This window comes from Lycium barbarum, chromosome 9 (assembly GCF_019175385.1).
Source record: "Lycium barbarum isolate Lr01 chromosome 9, ASM1917538v2, whole genome shotgun sequence".
Classification (NCBI taxonomy): Eukaryota; Viridiplantae; Streptophyta; class Magnoliopsida; order Solanales; family Solanaceae; genus Lycium; species Lycium barbarum.
The window spans coordinates 19,595,824-19,618,459 of NC_083345.1; the positions used below are offsets into that span (position 1 = coordinate 19,595,824).

Genomic DNA, 22,636 nt, shown 5'->3' on the forward strand with positions numbered 1-22,636 from the left:
ATATATATATATATATATATATATATATATGAACTTTGCTAACCTAGAAGGTTGTAAGATAGCAATGTACCTAATTTTTATTTTCCTTAAATACCCTTATTTTTCAATTACAAACACATTAAAAGATGGGTTTTTTCGTCATGTTAGCTTGAAAGCTAAGTTCTTGTCTATATATATATGGGTTTTGCTAACCTACTGCATGAAGGATGTAGGATAGCGATGTACCTAATTTTTATTTTCCTTAAATCCCCTTATTTTCAATTACAAACACATTAAATAAGGGTATTTTAGGAAAACAAAAAGTGAGTACAATGCTAACCTACAACCTTCATGCTAATATATATATATATATATATATATATATATATATATATATGTATATAGTTGTTATTTGCGAAACTTACATGTTTGTTATTTTCGCTATTTAACTTTCTTCAATTTATGTATTGGTTCATTGTTGAGATGAGGGTTCGCTTAGCGATGTGGAAAGGCAAGTGCCCGTACGGCCCAGGCTAAATGGGTCATGGCAGGGCATTATAAAATCAAGAAGAATTCTCAAATGCCCACTATGAAAAGATAATGTTCATTTTCGAGGCCAATCAAGAAAATGAAGCAAAAATTGAACACCCGCTTACCCACACTATGCTTATTGGAGATGCTGGAGAAGAAAGAGAATTAGAGTCAAATGGTGTTATGGAAAATATGGTTGAAATTGACTCTAGTTTGGTAGAGGAAGAGGATGTCAATATTAGAGCGAATTTGCACTTTGGGAGCTTGGTTTCTCATTCCAAACATTTTTCAACATTGGAGTTGTGTGGTGATATGGAAATTGAACCAAATTAATACATGTGGGATTGCGAAGAGGAAAAACAAGATCCCTACATTTTGCAAGTTGAAAGTCCATGAAGACAAAATGACATCCCTCACTTAAAGGTCAAAAAGTGCAAGATGCGACACCCGAAAGTTGACCTCTTTGATTTTCTACCGTCGCTCCATGAGCGTCATCGTAATTTTGATTCAAAGTTGAGGTGAAAATTCATATCCTTCAAGTAGAGGAAAAAGTGATAAAGTTAACTCATGTCGTACCACGACGTTAAATGTGACGGTTTATGGAAGACAACCATGCTTTCTTAATTTTTAGTTTAATTTTGCAATTTTAATATTAAGATTTTCTTATTATTTTTTTACTATTATACTACAAAGTTTCATAATTTTGTGAAATTGATTGGATGAAATATGGAGGTATATGAGTGGCTAGATAATGCGAAATACGCACAAAACTGCTTCAAGGTTACTCTCTGTTTTTTCCAATTTGGCTCTGAGCAGCCTTCACTTGTTTTGTGCTTCAGGTGGTATGCTATTTTAAGTCTAGGTAAATTTGGGATTATTTTCTTTTAAAACAAAATCACAAGTACCCACAACATTTGCACAACACAACACAACGCAACCCGCACCTTCTCCAGCAGTGTACCGCTTTCAGAAACACAACCAGGTAAAATTTTCTTCTCTCTCGTCTCTCTCCCTTTCTATCTCTGTTAAAAAAAAGAATCTTTTTCTTTTCTTTTCATGTGATTCTTTTTATGTGGAGTTGAGAGCACAAATTGTGAAATCTGGTTGTTGGCTGATTGATATGTAACTGTGATTCTGAGAACTATAATTCTTAACTTTTCGGGAGGGTTGAGCACTCACCATTGCTGTTGACGCCAAGCTTACCGTAGAATGCTTGCAACTTGTTTGACAAATTGTGTGAGAGAGAAATTAGTTTGCCGGTGAAGTCTGAGTAACTGAGCGACATTAGGAGCTGTGTAGAAGTAAGTGTTGATTTGTAGTTCAGGTACAAGAGGTAGTTCGAACACATCACTAGAACTTAAACATGAAGAGAAAATTATGCAATGTGAAGCTAATTTTTGAGTTTTTAGCCAATACATAACATGGTTTCTGAAGTTCTTTAGCATTATTTCTAAGTTCTGCTTCATAAATTGAATATTCTAAATGTTCTTTCACTGAATTTGGATTCAATATGGTTAGAATAGTTCGCTTTGGATTCTAGGATTACATTCTCTTTGGAACTTGGCTTAAAATGAAGTGATGAAAATGGTGGTCACAATTTTGAATTAAATGGACTATGAAACTCCCATCTTTCTGTGTTTTGGTAATTGCAATCAAACTCAGTGTATAATTTTATGAATATAAATTTGGTAGTCTGTCATGATCCAATTTAGGATCGCGCGGGCACCTATTTTTTCCTCCTCGGTAGGCGAACCCTCAATCAATAACACATTAATCAAGTAAAGAAAATTTGAATATTCAATAAATAAGTACAATTGATAGCAGAAAATAATTCATTTAATAACTCAAGGTTGAGAAAGATTACAACAGTTAAATAATTACAAACACATTCCGACTTCCCATGACTTGGTCTAAACTAATACAAGAGCGACTAAATGATCCAGATCACTACAACACTCTAAGACTCAACCTCTATCCCAGAATGAAATGGGAGGAGGCCTTCCGGATAGGCATCGCGCATTTCCGAACATGTCAAAATCAACCACCTGAAACAATCTACATCCCGAAAAGCGTGTAGCAAGAACAGTATCAGTACAATCCACGAGTACTGAGTAAGTATCATAGGCCGACAATGGTTAGAAATACATATCAGTAAAAGAATTCACAAATAAACATGATATTAACTAAATCAAGTCATACGTCTATCTACGGCTCATTATGACATCAATGCCCTTAAATGATTAACTTTCCTCTAATAACCACAAGTTAATTTCACAACAATGTCACAAGTCATATATTATTATACCGTTCGTCTTTAGTCTAGAAGTCAACTCATCATTATGATACCTTGTATCCTACACACCTTAGGGGTCGAACATATAACTGATCCTATGAACTATCTACGAGATAAATCAACAAGTATAAGTCACAGAAAAACGAAGCCAAGTATACGTTCGCCTAAGTAAGCATCTAATCCTAATTGTGTCAAGTCTCAATATGTCAATCCGAATCCAACATTACAATTAAACACTAAATCATCTCAAGCAAGCCATAAGGCAAAGCAATGTAGTGATGGATGGATGAATGCAATGCGATGCCATGCTAATGTTGTGTACATATGTACTCCGGAGGGAAATATCGACATCTCGGTAGCACAACCCAGTGTGACTCGCGAAGTCTAAGTGCCACCGTCCCGGATCTTTGCGCAACAGATAGACGGAACCCCAGATCTTTGCCTACGGGGGGCTCTCACCGGTACCACTCTGGGGCACTCGCGGAGTCCATGCGCTCTCTCAATCCACGATTCCGGTACTATCATCGGATATCAGACTCTCACATCACTCTCATTTCAAAATCGAGCCAAGCTCATCATAATGTTTCATCAAGCATCATTAGTGTCTCAACAGTATACCATGAAGAATGAGAATGAAAGTGCATGTAATGCATGTATCAACATCAATAATCATACTCAATATCATAAGTACCAACAAAGGAGTACGTGAACAATAATCAATGCCACAAGTACCAACAAAGGGGTGCGCCAACAATAATCAATGTCACAAGTATCAACAATAGGTATGTCAACAATATCACCAGTGACTACACAAGTAATACGAAAATCTATCCACATATCAACATCAAATTTAGGTACCTCCATAACACAATCAAATTATAGCAACACTTCCCGATACCAATTACACACTCGTGGCATCAAGCCAACACAATAGATCAATCAAGTCGCAATACATCATTACCACTCTCCCCTTATTAGCCTATTAGCTTAGTACAAGTAAATTCACCTCCTATTCACAAGACATTCATTAGTACATCCTATCCGTTCAATTATCAGCTAGGTTAACTATTGTTGACACCCAATTTTATCCCTCCTTTATTCCAATTTATCTTCTTGGGCTTCTAAATTTATTAACGAGCTAAATACTTTATTTTCGCCGTTGTTTTCATTACTATTCCTATTAATATTGTCACCCTTCTTATTACTTTCGTCTTCACTATTTTACTATCAATATTACTAGCATTACCTCATCACAATTTTTAGCGGTTCATCGTTATTTCATTTTTTTTTGGATTTGGACTCGTTAAATTAATTATAAGTCCTTATTTTCTACATATTAATCACTAATTGTCATCATAATATATTATACAAGTTAATCACTTAGAAGTTGTAGAAATTAATTACTAAGAAGCCCAAAGGAAATTAAGTTGAAGGAGAAAAGACCATAAAATTTCAGCCAAATCAAGCCCACTATCCGTTAAGTGGATCAGCCCACACAACCAACCCATCTCGTCCAAACCGACCCGACCCGGCCCACACTTTCACATTTCATTGCCTAAACCTAGAGATTACAGATCCGCCGCAGCCCTCTTTCCTTTCCCTTCTCTCTCGTCTCTCTTCCCTTTCTCTCTCCCCTCTCCATTTGTAGTATACCCTAACTTTCCTTTAACCATGGACAGAAATTGCCTCCCTATTTTGTGCTATGGGTTTGTCGTCTACGTTGTTGAGTCCATCTCGCCACGTGAAACTGAACAAAAGGAACTTTCCCCTTCTACCATTTTTCTTTTGGTCTTTCGATTGCAACAGTTTAATTGCACCATTTGGGTGAAAAACGTCCACCTACAAAGCTTTAGCATGTTATTCAAACCCGTGACACCCTTTTGGACATTTTCGAATTTGAAATTTGAAAATCCTAACCCTAGCACTCATCTGCTATAAATATATCTTGAAAATCTTAGGAGAGGAGAATTTTTTTTAGCCACCTGAACCCCTCTTAAAATATTTATAATTTTTTATCACAATATCTTGGAATACTCATTTGAGGTATTAAGTCGTTTACTCTTGTCAATTCTGTTGTTACTTTGAAATCGAGTGTAGATCGGAGATTTAAAGCCCGTTCACTGCACCCGAAAAAGGTGATTTCCCTCCCTTCTAGTTTATTTTAGTATTTTACCTATTTGATAGTTATGTGTGCCGAATTACTAGTATATTCATGTTTGTGTTAATTGCTCTTCCTATTCAGTCAAATTATGTGTTCAAATACTAGTTTAGGCATATTTATGCATGTCAGTTTAATTCTTGTTTGATTTAGGTTTAGTGTGCTTCTGCTATTTAATGGATAATCTGATCCTCATTATGTTGTTTGAATAATATTAGTATGGATACGAGTGTCTTGTTTGAATCTAAAACTTGGTTATTGTATAAGTTATTGAAGTGGAGTGCATAATATAGTCAAATCTAGTCTTGGTTTGGTGTTTAGTTATTAGTTTAGTCTTTATTGTGTTTTAGCTTAGCTTAGGCAGTACTGGATACTATTGCTTTGTTTGGTTTAGTTTGTGCTCCTGAGATGCCTGTGTAGTCATGATATATGTTGCGCTTAGTATAGTGGTTGATTAGTATGTGTTCATGTTTGTTTGAGCATGATTAGTTAGCTGTCAAACTCATATTCAGTTTAGACTAGGTTAGTTGTATTCAACTGCTCTTTGATGTATGATTAATACATTGTTAGCTTATAAATCATAGGAGATTAGTATGCATGCATGTTTGAATATCTGAAGATCATGTATGCCTAAATATTTCTTTTAGAAAGCTAAAGTCTGAATGTTAAAGGAGAAATTTTGATCTGGTTTGAGCTAAAACTAATTTACGCTTTCTCTTTCCAAAAAAATAGTTGTGAATGCCTTCAAGCATGGCTGCATTATCCTTTCTTTTGTCAGAACACTAACTTTAGCATTAGCCTATCTTTTATTTATTAAAGGTATTGTTTCTAAGCTGTGTTAACAAGCCCATGTTGAATTCTATATGATTTTTTGTGAACTTTTTTGCTACGGATTAAATCAGTTTCTTTGAGTTCAATATTATTTCTTTTCAAGTCTCCCTTTCCTGACTTGTTTAAAGAAGTGAAAAGATTTTAGCTTGGTTGTTTAAGGTTTAAAGAATAGGGTTAACAACACGATTATCTCTAGCTTAAGTAGTCGATAACATAGTTGCTGCTAATATGATTTTCCAAATCTGTTTTGAAACCTTCTTAATAACACTCCTTCACCTAACTTTGATTTTAGGTCAAAGTCATGAGCTGAGCTAAGTCAATGTTGTTAGGTACTATATTAGGCTTCCATAGCTCTGAAATATGCTTTTAAAAGTGTTTTAGTACTTTGAAAATCCTAAAGTACATATGTGTGTTTGAAAACTAGATAAATGGTTGACGGAGAGGGGCTGTTGCTGTGCTGCAGTTTCGCCGCTTGCATTGCAATTCTCGCATAAACAATGGATCCGCTGGGCTGGATGAGCAACCTTCTATCTGGCCTCTGTACCAATAGTAGAGTGGCTTGCTACTTTCAATCACTTTTTTTGGCTTCCCTAAAATAGAATATTTGGAAGTTGGTAAAGACCCGCCCCTTGTTTCAGTCAGAATGAGTCCCCGAGACCATCTGTGGAGTTTTAGTAGTTTAAAGCTTGATTTTGTGACAACCTTGTGTATTATGCGTTAAGCTTTGCATTAACATTGGTCTGGTCGCATTTCATTCACTAAGTATTTTAGGTACCTAAAGTATAAGTGTTTGGACTGTCACATGTGTTTAAACTGCAAATTGTTCCCACACCCCAGCATGCCTAAAATGATTAAATTCAGTATGGTTGCTCTATTTTAAGTGTTTAGCTAAGCATGTGTTGCAACAATGGCTGTGACACTGTCACATTTTTACAGTTGGTTTAGGCTTTTTTCCTTTTTTTGTTGGTGCTATGTTATGGTTCTTGAATCTTTCGGCTCATGTGATGTCTTTCGCCAATTGAGTTTGGCCTATTTGGCTTGTGAAACAAACTGGTTTCTAGTTTTGAGAGATTTTGGGCTAATAAGAGCAGTGGTGCAGAAGTCAGTCTTTCACTTCTTCCTTTTTTTTATCTGGGCCTGGCCCGAGAGTGGCATTCAAATAATTATGTTTATGATCATCTTTTCTTTTTATGTACGCAACTTGTATCTATGTATATTTTAGAGTTACACTTATATTGAGTAATTAGTTTCTGTGCTTTTCTTCCTTACTAGTGATTAACCACTGCATCTATTTACATAATATCACTTGTTTGGCTTGAATACTGAAACTGCTCTGTTATGTTGGTTGTCGATTATAAAATCTTGTATATTATAGAATGATGTCACCGCTCTAATCCTTTTTTTTCTCTTCTCCCTTTACATGTACACTTCGGAGCGATATGGGGTCTTCACAAAGACTCATTATCCGAACAGTCTCATTTTGAAATTCTGCGGCATTTGGACCTTGCATGCGCATTCCCATTCGGCTCTCATTCTCTCGACATTCATCCGAACAGAAAACAAAGAGAGTGGCTAGCGAAACGGCGAACCACTGAAAACTCTACTCTTCTATGGAAGCCAAATATGGCTTTAGTCATCTTATTTTATTCTCCGATGCTTGTTTATACGTTGGTGTGACTAACATTTTACCTAGCTGTGTGATTATGATAAATACTTAGCTGCTTATGTTTAACCGAGCCAATGTTATATTAGGATGTCTTAATTAGAAAATGTAGGTCTTAAATCAAGTGAGTTTAATTGTTCCTTGTAAGTTTGGCATTTTTAGAAAGAAAGATATTCTTCCAAAGCATCATAAATTTTGTACACTAACGTTAGCTTGTCTTGAGAAATAAGAAAAACGAACTAGTTTTCATGGATAACTGTTCCACTTTAGGTCCTTTCCAACATTTGAAATACGTATTTGTTAAAACAACCTTTGCACAGTTTATATTGAACTAATAGTCTTCCTATAAAACCTTTAAAATTTTATTAATATTAATCTTACAATGACTCTTTTAATTTGTTAGTTGACATAACTTATTTTCTCCAAATATTTTATTAAAACGCTGCACAAACCCGCACTTTCTTTTACTTATATACAAATTATTATATTTTCTACAAGTCTTACTTTAAATAGCATTATTATATTTTCATTCAAAGTCTTAGAGCCCGTTTGGATTGTCTTATAAGTTGCTTATAAGCTGTTTTCAGCTTTTTTGAGTGTTTGACTAGCCAACTTAAAGTCATTTTGTGCTTAAAATAAGCTCAAAAAAATAATTGGGCCCATTTGACTTAGTTTATCTAAAGTAGCTTATAAGCTGAAAACAGCTTATAAGCCAAAAAAAATAAGTTAGACTACCCCAACTTATTTTTTTTTTAGCTTATAAGCTGTTTGCAGCTTATAGGCATAAGCCCATCCAAACAGGCTCTTAGCAACATTTATAAGCTATTTTCTTAAAGATTTAAAAAGTGCATTTTAGCTTTGATTAATTAACATAAGTCCGGTCGTTTAACTATTTATAAATGGATCTTAAAGGGTGCCTAATACCTTCCCTTTAGATTAATTGAACCCTTACCTAGAATCTTAAGTTAGTAGACCTTAAAACGGAGTTAACTTTAGAAAATAACTTTAATGAACTTTACGTGTCCTAATTCACCATAAATAATTAGGTGGTGACTCCCTAACTTTAATTAACCCCGAAATTATCGGAATGTTGTAAACTATTTTGACTTCGGTTAAAATAGGGTATAACAACTATTACTAGCATAGCACAATTAATCGCATATTACGAAAATTGTCATCGTGAGACATAGAAAATAAGTACCTCCCACTACTTCCAAGTCGCATAAAATCCACCGATACTCAAGAAAATCAAATCAAGAATCCTAAGGAATCTGTAGGCCATAAGCCCGAACATACAAATCACACAACAACACCAACCTATGATTCAATCTCAAATCTCCAATTCCTACATATGCATTCTCCGTTCCTTCTAATACATGAATATGGAAAACCAACAGGAGTCTACCGAAAGAGAAGCCGTAACCTACCTCAAGGCCGAGCAGGTGCCACAAATATGCATTGATTATTCAATTTGATCACCACGTCGTAATCCGCACGAAAGTGCTTTGAGACAAACATGAGGCCCAAGAATAGAAATCATCATTAGAACCCCCATAAGATATTTTGGGTTAACAAAGAGGGTTTGGAAACTTAACCCATCTCTAGATTTCATTCATAACAACCCTAGGTGATTTATAAATCTCCTTCCATGCATAAGGTCAACTATTTACGCCATTAGCTAGGTAAAGTTACCATTTTAAGCTTATATAGGGAAAGACCCATTTCCACGATCCATGGAAGAACTCATTTTTAAGAAGGAAAAAGGTAGGAATCTAGGTTGTTAACCTATTTAGGTGAAGAACATGGAAGATTACTTAATGAATTTCATGTGAGAGATAATGCTAACCCAACATTCCTCCAACTCTAGGGATTTGAAATACCAATTAGATGGTTCTCTAGGTTAAGGCTTTTAGGAGTAACTTACTAGGTGAAAGAAGAAATTAAAAGGTGTTAGTAGGATTTTCATGCCCAACAAATATGATTTTTTTGACTTCCCCAAAGGACCTGGGGCGGCTGGAATTTAGGGTTGTGAGAAAATTGGACCAATTCCCGAAATAATTTCTTAAATAGTAAATTTAACTGTGCGTCACCACTTCAGCGGTTGACCTGCCGCTGAAACGGCAGCGCCTCAGCGGTCGCATAGCCACTATAGCAGCCTAATGCCAAGCTAACACCAATGCTTCAGCAGGATCATGGCCGCTGGAACATGACCGTTGTAGCGCTCAACCCATCGCTAGCGCGATCTAGCCGGGTCCTTGACCCGAATTTTGAAGATTGTTCCCTTCCTGCACAATGGGTCTCGTTAGTCTAGATGTCCGTTGTAAATACTTAGCGAACGAAAGGGTCCAAGATGACACGGTTACGGATATTTCAGAATTTTTACGGTAATGACCAAATGGGTCATTACATCATATACCAATTAAATAATCGTTCATCCCCGAACAGCAAGGTGTACCAAGGAGCATGGAGAAACACACTCATGTAGGGACTTGGAGGCATTGACTTGTTAGCCTTTAGAAGAATACTCGCAAGGGTAACAATTTGGACGAATTGGATAAATTATACTCATAGGTCCATAGGGAAAAACACATGGGTGAGACTCAACATGGATCAAAATGAAATGGGATGAATCAATGGTCTTATTCACTGAGGGACCACTTCAACAGCCTAAAGCAGTGCTTCGGTGGTACCATTGAAATGGTATGGTGACCGCTGGAGCGGCGGACGAAAAATCAGAAACATAAAAAATTTATTTCTCTTTCCCCCACTTTTCCCATTCCCACAATACACTCCCCCTCTCCCACGTCTACCTTTCCAACTCCTAACCCAACACAACTTTTAACTCCCTCCAAACCCCACAAAATCCTCTTAACAACCCACTCTTCAACCTACACATTAATCCCAACCTTACACTATCATAAATTTCTCTCAAAGAGGACGAAAAAAGAAGGTTGCAAGTTCATCCACAACCCCCACCATCCACACCCGAATGTATCACTCTCAAGGTAAGAAATTTACTCCTCTTTACTAAAAATAGAACAATGAAATAGGATCCTAGGTCATTATGCTCCGATTAATGGGTTTACTAACCCCAAAGTTGGAATTTTTGGGTTTTGGTTGATGGGTTCATAGGATATTGGTAGGCCAAATTTTACAACTAGTTTAGCGTTAGAATCATCTAATCGAAGGTTGCGTAGTTAATGAATAGATTTTGGCCAAAAAACTTAAGCATAGTAAAGAAATTTTTGTTTGAAATTGGGTGTTGGCTTCTTTGAAATTTTGGAATTGTTGTTGCTAGAAATCATGTACTAGGAGTTGTAAGTACCTTGCATGGCTGATATCTTCCTGATCTATTCATAAAAATAAGTTTCTGAGGCCTTGGAGAGGTGGAAAAATCGGATCTGCTGGGGAAGACGACACCGCTTTAGCGGTTAAGAGACCGCCGGAACGATCCCTCTTCAACGCTCAAGGGGTACGCTGAAGAAGTATGGAGGAAAATTTTAAGAGGCGCTGAAGTGGTGGTCAGTACTGCCACAGCGTCCCTGCTGCAGCTGTCTGAGTGATCGCTACAGCAGTGATTGCACAGTACTGCTACAAGAATTTTATATTTATACTGATTTGCTGAGGCTTAGAACTTAGAATGTATGCTTAGATTTTCTCAACCTGGATCATGAATACTCATAACGTAAACTATCCCTTCCGGGTATAATGGCCGAAAATCCATAAGCCGAACAATTAGAGCAACAACAAGAGAAACAAAGGCCTATTTACCAAATTTTCGTCACCTTACAATGTGAGCGCTGTTTCTTGGAGTAGAGGTGCATGCCCCTACTATTAGAGAAGGGTTTTGATATGACTAATGTGGAGAAACGAGCTCCTAAATTTCTGAAGAGATTGGAAAGGATCAAGTGGATGCGTTTGATTAAGGATCTCGGGCGTTGCAATGAGAATTGGGAAAGGAAATTTTACACCATGCTGCCTACAGTCAACTGGGATTTTCCTGAGAATTGTGATATGCGAGGTCTCTGTGAAGGTAGGGGATAAGACAATCAACCAGGTGTACAAAGTGGATAACCCTTCGGTGGAGTTCTTAGAGGCTAAAAATACTGCTGATAATGGGTATTGTCAAGTGTCCAAGCTAGTGGCTGAAGAGGATAGGTCTTCCATCACCTAGGGTAGGTCCAGAGTGGGGATATCAAGTGAGAAATTTACTACTGAGGCCAGGAGGTGGATGAATATCATCTCCTGCCGAGTCCGTCCTTCAAGGAATATCACCTCCGTGACCTATCCCAGGGGTCTTTTGATTACTTACATCCTAGATGATGTTCCTGTGAATGTAGGTTCGCAGGTAATTAAAACGTGGAAAGAGTTTATGAGGTTTGGGGCATTGAGTTTGATGCTTCCGTCATTGATCACTTCATTGTGCATGAGGGCTAAGGTTCATAGGAGCATGATGATCATATAGTGGATTCTGATACTGACTTCCACCCATTGCGGGTGTATGGACAGGGTACTGTTGTTCAGCGCAAGAAGAGAAAGATTGTAGAGGGAGCGAGTACTAGTGCCAGTGCAGGTGGGGTTGGAGCTAGAGCTGAGACTGGGACTGCCCCTGCTCAGGGCCAGTTTGAGCGTATTAATACTCGTTTTGACGAGATAGTAGCGATGTTCCAGGGTATGCCGAGGCCTTATGTGGAGGCAGGTTCATCTAGTGCTGGCAAGAGTTACTTTACTAGAGAGGAGATGAAGGACTACCTCGAGGCTCAGAAAGGGATGGGTGAGTCACTCACCACTTTGCAGACTACACCTCTCTGGCTGCAGACCACGTCTAGCGTCATACTTACTTTGAGAAGGAGTAGGCCAAGAACAAGTCCTGCGACAAGGTTCACTTGAGGTCTTGGAGAGGTATTAAGGGCTTATAGGGGAAGATGTACCCCAGCGAGGAGATGCATGTGAAGGACGAGGATGACTCTGACCGGTACTTATTTGTGAGCCAGGCCAAGGGAGGCGATAGAAGGAGTAAATAAGTGGAGGATGCAGTTAGTTCGGATGGTGCGGGGGCCACGAGTACCTGGAGGGCTTACAGATCTCTCCCCCTTCCCCTTTTTATTATGCTAGTATTTTGGGCTGTCCATGTCGAGCTATACTGTTGAAACAATTTCTTTTTCTTGGTTTGTTTTCATCTTTCCGTTCGGATAATGTTGTTTTGGTTTTTGGTTAGCCTTGTTTTGGGCTAAAGTTTGGATATTTCGTTTGAATGTTGAACTATTTGGCTTTCTTGTTTTGATAATGGTAGTTGGGTTTGTAGTAGTGACTTGAGTGGTCTTTGCCCTTGCCTTTATGTTACTGATGGTTTGGTCATGCTGCTGTTTTTATCTGGTCTGTCAAATGGCGAAAATAGAGAAAGCAGGCTGAAAAACAGGGGAGAGGTCTCAGGTCTCTAAACCCAGTGGTTTCGCTTCAGCAGTCTCTCAGACCGCTACAGCGGTCCTGCTTCGGCGGTAGGGGGGCCGCAGAAGCAGCCAAAGAATAATAGGGAATACCACTCCAGCGGTGGCCTACCCGCCACAGCGGTGGACTGACCGCTGAGGCGCAATAACTGGCAGTAACCTCGTATCATGCCCGGATTATTTCCCAATTACAATTTAACTCGAACATACCCAATGTATATTACATTTGATCTCTGAATATTACTGCTTTTCGCGCATAGATACCCATTGGAATCATCCAGGTACCAATTGGGCCTACCGAGATACCAATTTGACCGAAGTAGCATGATTTGAAAAAAAGAAAGGAGATTTTCCTAGATGCCTTATAGCCACCCGTGGATGAGCACGAACGTCTACGTTCCATTCTACGAGACTCTACTAGACGTTGCTTTTATACTGTAAGATAGGTAACCTAGGCTCGGATATTAACTTGTCACGACCTAATTTAGGATCGCGCAAGCACCTACCTTTCCCTCATCAGTAGGCGAACCCTCAAGTAATAACACATTAATCAAGTAAAGACAATTTGAATATTCCAATAAATAAGTACAATTGATAGCGAAAAATAACTAATTTAATAACTCAAGGTCGAGAACGATTACAACAGTTAAATAATTACAGACTAATTCTGACTTCCCACGACCTGGTCTAGACTAGTACAAGAGTGACTAAATGATCTAGATCACTACAACACTCTAAGACTCAACCTCTATCCCAGAATGAAGTGGGAGGAGGCCTTTCGGATAGGCACCGCGTATTTTCGAACATGTCAAAATCAATCACCTGAAACAATCTACACCTCGAAAAGGGTGTAATAAGAGCAGTATCAGTACAATCCACGCGTACTGAGTAAGTATTATAGGCCGATAATGGTTAGAAACACATATCAGTAAAATAATTCACAAATAAACATGATAGTAACTAAATCAAGTCATACGTCTATCTACCGCTCATTAGAACATCAATGCCCTTAAATGATTAACTTTCCCCTAATAACCACAAGTCAATTTCACAACAATTCCACCAGTCATACATCACTATACCATTCGTCTTTAGTCTAGAAGTCAACTCATCATTATGATACCTTGTATCATACACCCCTTAGGGGCCGAACATATAACTGATCCTACGAACTATCTACGAGATAAATCAACAAGTATAAGTCACAGATAAACAAAGCCAAGTATACGCCATCGCCTAAGTAAGCATCTAATCCCAATTGTGCCAAGTCTTAATATGTCAATCCGATTCCAACATTACAAGTAAATAAAAAATCATCTCAAGAAAGCCATAATGCAATGCAATGCGATGCCATGCCAATGCTGTGTACACATGTACTCCGGATGAAAATATCGGCATCTCGGTAGCATAACCCAGTGTGACTCGCGAAGTCTAAGTGCCACCCGTCCTGGATCTTTTCTCAACAGACAGGCAGGACCCCGAATCTTTGCCCCAGGGGGATTCTCACCGGCACCACTCTGGGGACCCGTGGAGTCCATGCACTCTCTCAGTCCATGATCCCGGTACTATCATCGAATATCGGACTCTCACATTACTCTCATTTTAAAATCAAGCCGAGCTCATCACAATATTTCATTAAGTATCATCAGTGTCTCAACAGTATACCATGAAGAATGAGAATGAAAGTGTGTGCAATGCATGTATTAACATCACTAATCATTCTCAATATCACAAGTACCAACAAAGGGGTACGCCGGCAATAATCAATGTCACAAGTATCAACAATGGGTATGCCAACAATATCACTATTGACTACACAAGTCATACGGAAATCTATCCACGTATCATCAAATTTAGGTACCACCATAACACAATCAAGTTATAACAACACTTCCCAATACCAATTGCACATTCGTGGAATTAAGCTAACACAATAGATCAATCAAGTCGCAGTACATCATTATCACTCTCCCCTTATTAGCCTATTAGCATAGTACAAGTAAATTCACCTCCTATTCACAAGAAATTCATTAGTACATTCTATCCGTCCAATTATCAGTTAGATTCACTATTACTAGCATAGCACAATTAATCGCATATTACGGGAATTCTCATTGTGAGACATAGAAAATAAGTACCACCCACTACTTCCGAGTCACATAACATCCACCGATACTCAAGAAAACCAAATCAAGAATCTTAGAGAATCTGTAGGCCACAAGCCCGAACATACAAATCGTACAACAACACCAACATATGATTCAAACCCAAATCTCCAATTCCTACATGTGAATTCTCCATTCCTTCTAATATATGAATATAGAAAACTAACCGGAGTCTACCGAAAGGGAAGCCGTAAACTCTTCCTCAAGGCCAAGCAGGTGCCATGAACATCCATTGATTATTCAATTCGATCACCATGCCATAATCCGCACGAAAGAGCTTTGAGACAAACATGAGGCCCAAGAATAAAGTCAATCTCCTCCCATGCATAAGGTCAACTATTTATGCCGTTAGCTGGGTAAAGTTACCATTTTAAGCTTATATAGGGAAAGACCCATTTCCAAGATCCATGGAAGAACTCATTTTTAAGAAGGAAGTAGGTACGAATCTAGGTTATTAACCTATTTAGCCGAAGAACATGGAAGATTAATTAATAAATTTCATGTGAGAGATAATGCTAACCCAACATTCCTCCAACTCTAGGGATTTGAAATACCCATTAGATGGTTCTCTGTTTTAAGGCTTTTAGAAGCAACTTACTAGGTGAAAGAATAAATTAGAAGGTGTTAGAAGGATTTTACTGCCCAACAATCTGATTTTTTTGTCCCCCAAAGGACCTGGGGCGGCTAGAATTTAGGGTTGTGAGAAAATGGGATCAATTCCAGAAATAATTTCTTAAGTAGTGAATTTTACTACGCGTCACCGCTTCAACGATTAACCTGCAGCTGAAGCAGTAGCGCCTCATCGCTCGCATAGCTGCTGCAACAGTCTGATGCCACCCTAACACTAACACTTCAGCCGGGTCATGGCCACTGGAGCGTGACCGATGTGGCGCTCAGCCCATCGCTGGGGCAGTCTAGCTGGTCTTTGTCCCGAATTTTGAAGATTGTTCCCTTCCTGCACAATAGGTCCCGCTAGTCTAGATTTTCGTTGAAAATACTTAGAGAACTGAAGGGTCCGGGATGACACGATTACAGATATATCAAAATTTTTATTGTAACGATGAAACAGGTCGTTACATGGTCATTTTGTTGGGAGAATACCTTTATATATGAAGTCTTTTATGTAGTTCAAAATACTTAATTTAGTTTCTTTGTGATTCTTTTATACGGTGGAACATAAATGGTTTTGATGATTGTTTCAGATAGTTTAAGTTTTTAGGGGCATTATATCTGAGATTTGTGGAAGTGTTTTGTGCTCGACTGACAAAGGAACCAGAATATCTCTTTGGCTCTTTCTTATTCAATTGCAAGTCCTCAGGTATGGGATTCACTTGTTGCTAGCTTGTTCTTTTGCTGTTTAGAATGTGTGGTTAGGCTAAAACAAGTAAAGAGACCAAGAAATGGTCATTATAATTGCATTGAGGACAAGACAATATGTTAACTTAGAGGGAGGAGCTCAAATGTTGAATCACATCTGTGTAAGATTTTTGGTGACTCTGAGCCGTTTTCTAACGCTCTTGAATTAACTTGACCTTCTCCATAGCCTGATAGACCAAATATGGTTCTATCAACTCTGTTTCACCAACTTCGAACCAACCAATCAGTGATCTACACCTTTGCCCATAAATAGCTTCAAACGGTGTCATCCCAATGCTAGCATGATAACAGTTATTATAAGCAAACTCAATAAGGGGTAGGTGATCATCCCAATTACCTTTGAAATCAAGGACACAAGCTCTCAACATGTCCTCAAGGGTCTGAATGGTACGCTCTGCCTGACCATCTTGTTAGTGTCAAGTTTTTATGATGACAATTTTACTTGTGCAGGTATAGTAATTAAATCACACAAGGAATATGTGAGCCCACAAAACAGCCCAACAAATTGGAAGCCCACAGAACAGCCCCAACGAGCTAGGGCTCACTCGACAAACAGCTATAATCTTCAGCCACATAAAATCCTTCAAGAAAGGAAAAGATATCTGCCAGTAGCATCAAATCGTTTCAAGAAGGAAATGCATCAAAGGCATATCTCATGAAGGTTAATAAATCTGCTGCTACCTTAATGCACAAGGAAAGCAGTAAAAAGCTCAGTCTTATTCTTGGAAATAGGATCTCTGATTTTATTTCCAAGGATCAAATCCCTTGGGTTGATCTCTCTGCGTGAAGAGCCTAAAACACTATAAAAAGGACAGCTTCACAAATTCAAGATTTATCCAACTGTCTCATTACCTCCATTGCTCTACTTTACTTTCAAATAAACATTGTTAGTCTGAGTGATTCATAGTGTAATAAGAGATAAAGGAGAGTTATAATTTGTGAGGCTTTGTATCAAAAAGAATAAGAGTGTTTTGAGTGTAGACGTAGGAACTTCATTCAAAATCATCATTGTACCAAACCTTATTAAAGAGCTGCAGAGATCACCCTTGCAACCCAAGGGGACTGGACTAGGATTCACATTGAATCTGAACTAGTATAAAATACGTGTGTCATTTATTTTCTGCACCTTACCTTAGTATTCACTGAATAGGTAGTCGACTACTGGTTTAACCTAGTCGACTAACAGATCGAAAATTTTTAACAATTCACCCCCCCCCCCCCCCCCACCCCCTCTTGCACTTTCAATTGGTATCAGAGCAAGGTCTCACCTTCAGTGCTTAACCACACGTGAGAAAAGATCAAATGGCTGGATATCAAATTCCTGGAGCAATATTGCAAGATGGGCACTCCACAACAAGACCACCATACTTTAATGGTGAACATTATGGCCACTGGAAGGAAAGGTTTAAAATATTCGTGCAATCAACTGATTATCAAGCTTGGGTCGTGATTAAAAAAGGACCTAAACCCATTCCTAGAGCGGACACTGAAAATAAAGAAGATGCAGAAACTGCAACAATTGATCTAGAGTCACACGACATTACTAAAGAACAACAAGAGACACTGCAAATAAATGCAAGGGCAATAGCTTTGCTCTACTGTGCAGTGAGTGGAGAAGAGTATGCGAAAATTTCAAATTGTCACACTGCCAAAGAAATGTGGGATAAACTTGAGGTCACTTATGAAGGAACATCAAAAGTAAGAGAAACAAAAATTGATGCTCTAAGACACGATTATGAAGCTTTCATGATGAAAGACGATGAGAACATCGAATCAATGTTCACAAGATTCAGCAAGATTATTGGAGAACTCAAATCGCTTGGAGTAACCTATACCAACTCACAACAAGTTAGAAAGCTTGTTAGAAGTCTGCCAAAGACCTGGGAAACCAAAGCCATTGTTCTTGAAGATGGAAATCTGGATAAGTTCACCTATGATGAATTAAGAGAAAATCTTATAGCTTTTGAAAAGAATCATATCCAAAGATACCAGAAGGACGAGAAGAAGAAAATGGTCGCTTTCAAGGCTCAAGTTGAAGAATCTGATGATGATTTTAAAGAAGAAGAAGTAGCTATGATTTCGAGGCATGTGATAGAAGCCATGAGAAGATCAAGGAGTAACAGAAAAGGAAGCTCAAACTTTAGAAAAGGCAAGACCCCCACTGGACAGCAAAAGAATGACGGAAAATGTTATGAATGTGGAAAATATGGCCATATTGCTTCTGAATGTCCTGAGATAAGAAGAAAACCAACCAGAGGCTATAAAAAACAAAGAGCCTTCAGCAGTTGGAGTGAAGATGAGATCTCAGATGAAGAATCTGAAGAAGGTGAAAATATGTGTTTTATGGCTCTCGAAGAAGGCAATAAGGTAAGTTCTCATTCCTGTGCTAAATGTGAAGAAACTCAAGAATTATTAGATCAAACTCTTATAGATCTAAATAACGTCTTTGATGAATATAGAAAACTGAAGAGAGAGAAAAAGGAATGGGAATCAAGATTAGAAATTTGTGAAAAAGAAAAAAATTCTATTCAAAATGAAGTTTACAATCTACAATCTAGACTGGATATTTTATTGAAACCTTCCAACCATAACCATGTCAAGTCAAATCAATCAACTTGTACACATAAGTTCACTGAAACAAGAATAAAATTTTATTGAAACCTTCCAACCATATTTTATTGAAACCTTCCAACCATAACCATGTCAAGTCAAATCAATCAACTCTTGGGTACCTAAACAAGAATAAAATTTTTGTCTTGCAGGAACACCACAAGAAAAGGAAAAAGGGAAAATGGTATCTAGACAGTGCGTGTTCAAGACATATGACAGGCAACAAAAATCTATTCAAATCAGTCGCTGACTTTGATGGAGGATTGGTAACTTTTGGAGACAATTCAACTGGAACGGTAATTGGTATTGGTACTATTGCTTTTAATAATTCCTGTGACATTTCAAATGTTTGGTTGGTGAAGGGACTTAAGCATAACTTGTTAAGTGTAAGTCAGTTGTGTGATTCAGATCTTGAGATAAGATTTAGTAAATAAGGTTGTGTCATAAAAGACTCCTCTGGAACAAAGATTCTTCCTGGAAGCAGAAATAAAAATGTGTACACTCTGGACTCTGTCAAAAATCCTAAAGGTCATATATGCCTGGCATCAATGAGAGAAGATCCGTGGATGTGGCACAAGAAGCTTGGGCATGCTAGTATGCGATTAATTGAAAAACTACCAAGACTTGATCTTGTAATAGGATTGCCAAAACTCAACTACACAAAAGATCACTTATGCGATTCGTGTCAAAAAGGTAAACAAACTAGAAACTCCTTTAGTTCTAAAGATATTGTATCTACATCAAAGCCCTTGCAATTACTTCATATGGATCTAGTCGGTCCTACTAGAACTGCTAGCATTGGAGGAAAAAGGTACGCATTTTTTATAATCGATGACTTCTCTCGTTTTACTTGGGTAATATTTCTTGCTCATAAAGATGATACTTTAAAGAATTTTAAGTTTTTTTGTGAGAAAATTCAGCGTGAGAAAGGATATTACATCACTTCCATTAGAAGTGATCATGGAGGAGAATTTGAAAATAAAGCTTTTGAGGAATTCTATAATGATCAAGGATACACACAATTTCTCCTCACCTCGATCTCCGCAACAAAATGGTGTAGTTGAACGAAAGAACAGAACCCTTCAAGATATGGCAAGAACAATGATCGTAGAAACAAGCCTACCACATCACTTTTGGGCAGAAGCGGTAAGTACAGCTTGTCATATTTTGAATAGATGCCTAATTAGACCAATTCTTAAGAAAACTCCGTATGAGCAATGGACGGGTAAGAAACCGAATATTAGCTACTTTCATCCTTTTGGATGTAAGTGTTTTGTTCACAATAATGGGAAAGAAAATCTTGGTAAGTTTGATCCTCGAAGTGATGAAGGTATATTTCTTGGTTACTCTCCTACTAGTAGATCTTATATAATTTATAACAAACGTACTTTATCTATTGAAGAGTCGATTCATGTTGTATTTGATGATACTAATCACCTGGCCGAGAAAAGAAAAATTACAGATGAAGATGACAGTCAAATACTTACTGCAGTGGTTACAAAACCCACTGAAGAAAAGGCATCCTGTGAGTCGACTTCTGATGAACCTCAGTCGACTGATGTTACTATTGGAACAGTTCCAAACGAATGGAGAAGTGAACCTGACTATCCAAAAAAATTTGTTATTGGAAACATCCATAAAGGGAAGAAAACTAGAGCATCTACTAAAAATAATGTAAATCTTGCTCTTATTTCTCAATACGAACCAAAGAAAGTTGGTGATGCCTTAAAAGATGAATACTGGGTCAAGGCTATGGAAGAGGAACTTGATCAATTTGAAAAGAACAAAGTGTGGAATCTAGTTTCCAAATCTGAGAATGCTTCAATCATTGGCACAAAATGGGTATATAGAAATAAGCTAAATGAGGCTGGAGAAATAGTTAGAAACAAAGCCCGACTCGTTGCTCAAGGATATTCACAACAGGAAGGTGTTGACTATGATGAAACTTTTGCTCCTGTTGCCAGGTTGGAATCCATTAGAATTTTGCTTGCATATGCCTCTTTTAAAAAATTCAAAAATTTTCAAATGGATGTCAAAAGCGCTTTCTTAAATGGGTTCATTGAAGAAGAAGTGTACGTCAAACAGCCGCCAGGTTTTGAAAACTTAAAATTTCCCTATCACGTTTTTAAATTAAGTAAATCCTTATATGGTCTTAAACAAGCACCTAGGGCATGGTATGATAGCTTAAGCTCCTTCTTGGTAAGTCATGGATTTTTTCGAGGAAAGATCGATACAACTCTTTTCATTAAACGATCCTCCTTGGGAAATCTTATTATACAAATATATGTTGATGATATTATTTTTGGAAGCTCTAACCCCTCTATGTGCTAGGAGTTTTCTGATCTTATGCAAAGCGAGTTCGAAATGAGTATGATGGGAGAATTAAAATTCTTCTTGGGACTACAAATCCATCAAACTGACACTGGAATATTCATATGTCAAGCTAAGTATGCTAAAGAACTCGTCCAAAAATTTGGGATGTCTGACTCAAAAGCTATGGGAACTCCCATGAGTCCTACTTGCTCTCTTGATAAGGATGAAAAAGGAAAACCTGTTGATGAAACCAAGTATCGCGGTATGATTGGATCACTACTTTATCTAACTGCTAGTCGACCAGATATTATGTTTAGTGTGTGCAGGTGTGCTAGATTCCAAGCTGCTCCAAAGGAATCTCATCATACTGCTGTTAAACGTATCATTAGATATCTTCATGGAACAACTAACTATGGTTTATGGTATCCTAACACCACTGATTTTACGCTTGAAGGCTTTTCAGATGCAGACTTTGCAGGTGATAAAGATGATAGAAAAAGTACCAGTGGTACTTGTCAGCTTCTAGGAAAATCTCTTATTTCCTGGAATAGCAAAAAACAGGGATCAGTCTCTCTATCTGCTATTGAGGCTGAATATATAGCTGTTGGTCAATGCTGCACACAGCTAATTTGGATGTCTTATCAACTAAGTGATTATGACTTGTTTTTTAAACCTGTAAAAAATTTCTGTGATAATTCGAGTGCTATCTGTCTATTCGAAAATCCTGTGCATCTTTCTAGGGCCAAGCAAATAGATATTAAGCATCGTTTTATCAGAAATCATGTTGCTCAGGGAGATTTTGAAATAGTTTTGTTAACATTGAAAACCAGCTGGCTGATATTTTTACTAAACCCCTTCTTGAGGAACGTTTATGCATGCTAAGAAGCTCTTTAGGAATTATTGATAAATCTATCTAAATTCTTAACAATCTGTGCCAAGATTTTCGGGTAATCAAATCTTTGCCATAAATTGTATTCCCATCATATTTATGACATTCCCATCTTCCCATATTTACTTTTTACCTTTTCCATAATACCTTTTGTTTTTCCGTATCCCCATAAACCCTTTCCGTCTTCCTCTTCACCTTTCCCTTCCAAACCTTCCGCCCATCCTCTCATCTCTTCAATGGCTGAAAACGCGAAAACCCCTACTCCCTCCACCCGTCAAAGCTCAAGGCTTCAGGAAATGGGTAAGAATCTCCCCTCTACTCCTCATGACCCCGTCATCTCCGATGACCCTGCTTCATCTAACGACTCCGACTGTGTTCCC

At 37.9% G+C, this 22,636-nt stretch overlaps 1 long non-coding RNA gene across 2 annotated transcripts; it reads left to right on the top strand.

Annotated features, from left to right (window-relative positions):
* The first annotated feature begins 22 nt into the window (after positions 1 to 22).
* On the top strand, positions 23 to 7,648 carry LOC132609457 (uncharacterized). 2 transcript variants are annotated; one of them, XR_009570845.1, is made up of 2 exons: positions 23 to 1,492; positions 6,085 to 7,648. It is a non-coding gene; the product is annotated as an uncharacterized LOC132609457 (long non-coding RNA). The 2 variants fall into 2 exon arrangements; XR_009570844.1 differs by lacking the exon at positions 23 to 1,492 and adding an exon at positions 1,499 to 4,938.
* Positions 7,649 to 22,636: the final 14,988 nt, after the last annotated feature.